Source organism: Zea mays, chromosome 8 (assembly GCF_902167145.1).
Source record: "Zea mays cultivar B73 chromosome 8, Zm-B73-REFERENCE-NAM-5.0, whole genome shotgun sequence".
NCBI classification, from domain to species: Eukaryota; Viridiplantae; Streptophyta; class Magnoliopsida; order Poales; family Poaceae; genus Zea; species Zea mays.
The window spans coordinates 44,110,105-44,115,518 of record NC_050103.1 but is presented as its reverse complement, the minus strand read 5'-3'; the positions used below and the strand labels follow the sequence as shown (position 1 = coordinate 44,115,518).

The 5,414-nt window shown below is 41.8% G+C and overlaps 1 long non-coding RNA gene across 1 annotated transcript; it reads left to right on the top strand.

The window, feature by feature from the left end:
- Positions 1-866: 866 nt before the first annotated feature.
- LOC103635137 (uncharacterized) lies at positions 867-1,234 on the top strand. Its single transcript, XR_557182.2, has 3 exons — positions 867-920; positions 1,012-1,083; positions 1,179-1,234. It is a non-coding gene; the product is annotated as an uncharacterized lncRNA (long non-coding RNA).
- Positions 1,235-5,414: the final 4,180 nt, after the last annotated feature.

Sequence of the window (5,414 nt, the reverse complement as noted above, 5' to 3'; positions counted from 1 at the left end):
TCAAATTTATGAACGTTATTTAGTCGCATGTTTAATATAGCTTCAGGTTGTTCGACGACTATAGCGATGAAGATTTTTATGGGGTACAACGGAAGTATAGTATTGTCGCTCGAGTTGAAGTTAAATTCCCGATTGAACCACGTTATCGTGACAGGCAACATTACATTTTGTCTGACATCAATGTAAGACAACCCCTCTTTAGGTTTCATTTACATAACTATATATAATGTTCGTACCACAATCTATTTTGTGCTGAAATCAAATTAGGGAGCCAAGATCGAGGCCATTGCAACTCAGTATGAGATAGTCAAATACTTCAACAGTTTGCTCCATGAAAAGCATGTCTACAAGATGCACAACGTATGGTTTGGTCTTAATCCGGGTGCATTTAATTTTTGACATTTAAATGGTACCATGGAGTTGTATTTCACCCACCAAACTATCGTAGAGCCATACACTGTCCCAGTTCAAATGCCGCCATTTCCAAAACATATATTCTTGAACCTTGATGATATTGCCGAGCTGCCAAACAGGACTTTAGTTGGTAAGAATATATCGATCTACTAACCCTATTTAAAATTCCTTTACACAAAATTGAGTATTAATCCATATTTAATTTTTCTTTTTGTAGACATTATGGCTATTGTAGTCCTATTGGATACAATCCATCGCACAATGTGGGGTACATTCAGGAAGATTGTTATAATGGATGCTAGGTATATTCCATTAATATATTACCGATATGATGTTAAATCTATTAGTACTAATCTATTATTCACAAAATCAATGTCACAAGGTGGTCTTTACATACCATTAAAGTTTGGGGCGATTTACTAAACAAAAATGCACTCCGCTGGGCGTTGGCTATGAGAATTATAGCATCATAATTGGGACCATGTTTCGGCGGTTCAGAAAACAAGGTACAACATATGTTTACGCCTTGCAAACACATTATTCACTAATTTTTCTTTTATCATGATTAATATTGAATATTTAAATTTGCTATTCTAGAGTGTCTCGAATCAACTGACCATACAACAATACACTTCAAACCGTTCCATCACAACACCCATTATTTTGAACGTATTTTATAAGATTACCTACATCAAAATTATGTACTTGTTTTCATTATATTGTGAATTGAGTATACATGTGATTAAATGTTGCACTCATTGCAGCAATTCAAAAGGCTTTGGTGGCGCGGAACGATCGTCAGTTTGCCGTTAGATATCTTGACGACCAAAGGCGTAGATAGAGTCTGTAACTTTTGCAAATCTGAATTTTATGATGGAATACATGTACTATTGTTGGGGGCCTTCGGCTTCCGAAGGTCCTCAAAAACATGATTTAACAATACCTCTGGAGTATAATGTGTGGACAGAGATCTTCGAACAAGAGCCCACGGTATGAAGAAGCACGGAAATAATACGAAGGATGGAGCAGAGCCGAAGCTGTGCACAAGGGAGCTTCAACATGATGGCAGAAAAGAAAAACCGACTTAAAGAGGAAAAGACTATCTAGACCCAGATAAATTACTATAGAGTTGTTGTCACAGGCAAAGGGCCTAGATGTAATTTTGCATGGGCTGCGACCCGTGCCTATAAATAGGTGAACAGTATTCCCGTACTGTTCACGCTGACTGGGCATTCGCTTTTGCGTCAGTCTTGTACCCTTGCTTTCCTTCGAGCCGAAGGTACATTTATAATTTGTTATTGTTAATACAATAACGTAAATAAAAATAAGTTAATAACAATGTTTAAAGTGTTTATATTATTTTTCATATCTTGTGTATGAATCCTTCTCCATCATTTATTGTGCTTATGAAGGCTTGTCTTTCATAACCTTCATCCGGGATTCATTATATCCGAAGGGAGATAATGCTCAGAAGGACGAAGGACTTTAACATTTAACACTTTTCATGTTGCCTTGTTCTTAACTCTTAGCATTTGAGAACAAGTCCCCAACATTGGCACCCACCTCCGGTGAACTCACTTCCACTTTTGAGTTTTGAACACCTTCGGCAAGCATAGAACTTCGTCATGCCGTCAAAGAAAGCTTCAGCAACAGGGGCTGCCGCTCTGCAGCCGCTGGATCCCAACCAGGAGACCCTATCTCTTCGGGAGGCCCGAAGCCAGAAGAGGAAGGCCACCAGTCCAATGCCTCAGGAGGACGACTTGGATCAAGAGATCAGAAATATGGAGATGCTCCATCAGCAGGTACAAAGGAAGAAGGAAAAGATGGCTAGGCTAGCTGACCTGTAAAGGCAGATAGACGAAGCCTCTGAAGAAGTTCGCCATCTTGCTCAAGATGAGCAGAACCGAAGGCCTCAACACAGAGAGCTTCATCAGGAAGGATTTTTCAACGAGGATGACTGGTATGAGGATTTGCATCATGGAAATTTTGCTTTTGATGATGCTTCTCCTCTGTCAGCAGAACTACAGGCTACACCTTGGCCTCCGTCCTACAAGCCACCTCAACTCCCCATGTATGACGGACACTTAGATCCGAAGCAATTTCTCATGAGCTACGAAGCAACGATATCTTCCTATGGTGGCAATACTGCAGTCATGGCGAAGTCTTTCGTCATGGCCGTCAAGAATGTTGCACAAACTTGGTACTCCTCCCTTCGGCCAGGAACAATCACATCATGGCAGAAGCTGAAGGATATGCTGATCACCAGTTTCCAAGGGTTTCAAACGAAGCCGGTCACCGCTCAAGCCTTATTCCAGTGCACCCAAGATCACGAAGAATATCTTCAGGCGTATGTCCGAAGGTTCTTACGCCTAAGGGCACAAGCGCCAACAGTGCCCAATGAAATTGTCATTGAGGCCATGATTAAGGGGCTTCGGCCGGGACCTTCAGCCCAATACTTTGCCAGAAAGCCCCCTCAGAGTCTGGAGAAATTGCTTCAGAAGATGGATGAATACATCCGTGCTGACAATGATTTTCGACAGAGAAGGGAGGAAGCTTACAGGTTCTCCAAAATAGGCAGGGGCTTCGGAGGGAGAATTCATCCCAGACATGTCAGATCGATTCATTCCACTCAGAATGATGACAGGGGAAGCCAGCAACAGAGGCCGCAATATTCCTCCTAGGCTTCGGGGCAGCAGCAGAGCTATCCTCGGCCTCCAGCTCTAAGGGGCAGAGGTGCCAGGGGCTTCGGAGGAAGATTTGGGGATCAGCCCAGGAAGATTTATTGCCTATTCTGTGGTGAGGACAAGGGCCATACCACCAGGATGTGCCATGTTACCATCCAGAAACAAAAGGAGATAGCAGAAGCTGCAGCCCAACAGAGCCAACCGAAGCAAGTTATGCACACTGCTTCGTACCATTCGCCTTACATTCCAGAGTATGTAGGCAACCACCCTGCAGCTTCTGTCGCTTCGGCAAGCCAACCTCAGGCATCTTGGCAACAACCTCCACCTCCACCACCAATGCAACGAGGCCAGCAGCCAGAAGGGAGTCAGCATACCCACCTCCAACGGGACTTCAGAGAAGAGTCCGAAGCTGGCACAGTCAATAGTACTATGCCAGAATCGAAGCATATTTACTAACAAATATCCTACCTCGGCAGCAGTTTTTACATTCAGTATCATTTTCTTTTTAATAAGGAACAATTATTGAAAGCCTAAGTGCTTTTTGTCGTTTTCAATTTCTTGTAATAGCTTCGTTTTCGCCACAGTAAAAATATACCTTCTCCACAGAATAGCGGAGTTGCCGAAGCATAAGAATTTATGGTTACAAGGAGAATCTCCGAAATAACAAGAAGTCGTTCCTAAGGGAGCGCATCGTAAGTTTTCTGCTCAAAAGTCGTTCTGAAGGGAATGCAGAGCTTACAACGAAAAATAAACGCTGATTCCTCTGAAAGTAAAAGGCGAAGAAGCTCCTAAGGGAGGCTTACAGCGAAAAATAAACGCTGATTCCGCTGAAAGTAAAAGGCGAAGAAGCTCCTAAGGGAGGCTTACAGCGAAAAATAAACGCTGATTCCACTGAAGTAAAAGGCAAAGAAGCTCCTAAGGGAGGCTTACAGTAAAAAATAAACGTCGATCTTCGGCAAATATCATTTTGCATAACATCACATCATCACATCATTTGCATAGCATAACACCATACATCATATTGCATCAATGACGCAAGAAGGGGGTTCAATGTTGATATTCAGAGATTGTTTCGAAGAAACAGTGCCAAGGCACAAAAAAGTAAATATTGAAGAAGCATACCTTCGTCAAACTCTGAAATGAAAAGATCTATTGGTTACTGATTTTACGAAGATTGGATGTTTTTATGAAAATATGGATATTATTTACGAAGCATGAAAAGAAGGGAAGGTGTTTTTTCGCCGAAGGCTCAAAAACAGTATGTATGTAAAGTTTCATGCATCGTAAAGAATTGAACCATAAATAGCTTATATATTACATTCAAAGTTACAAAATATTACACATGTTGTTCAACAAATATTACATTCCAAATGTTTTTACAATAACATCTAATCTTCCCTTAGAACTACTTCTGCAGCTTCATTTAGTAGTTGATCAACAAGTTTATCCATGATAACTTCAGCCATTTTTCTAATTTCGTCGTCCCCCTTCATGTGGGGGTCCGCCGATGGCTCGGTAGGCTCTGAGGGAGGAGAAAGTGCGGCTGTGTTACAAAGCGTAAACAAGTTCGAAATCAAAAAATTACAACAAAGAGCCAAAAACTACTAGTCAATACCTATTCGCCCTTCGAGATCCACACTTTTCTCAGCGGCCTCTGCTATATTTCTAGCGTCATGAATACCTTTCTCGCTTTTTCGTATAATTTCTTGGGCCATCTCCCGGCCACCATTGTCCCAGATGTCGGTGAAAAATTTTCCACCGACCAGGCTTGCTTTGGCCGAGGGGTCTTTTATATCTTCAGAAGATAAGGTGGCTTCGGATTGTGCCAAGGATTTCACATGGTCACAGCCTTTCCTCTCCAAAATAGTGGCAATCCCCCTGGCACCCGAAAAGGCACATATGTCTCCGCGGCTATTCAAAACTTCTTCAAAAGCTTCAGCTTCGTGGCTGATCCATCCAATTGGGCCTTCGGGGTCACCGCTTATGAAGTTTTCCTCACTTGAGAATGCGCCAACGCTGGCGAAGCTGGTTCTTATTTTCTTGACACATTCTATAGATTTTTCATAACATCTTTTCTTGGATGCACGAAGCTCTTCAACGTTTTTTTTTCTAAATGATTCGCCCATTGTTCACTAATTTCTCGTTTTATTTCTTCAAGTGTGCATTCTTCTTTAGCTCTGGCTAGTTGTTTCCGAAGATCCTCAATTTCGTGCTTTTGAGCCTCAGCTTGAGCTTTGAAAGTAGCTTCGTCTTCTTTTATTCTATTCACCAATGAATGTAATATTTTATCTTTTTCGAGACCTTCGTTCCTTAGTT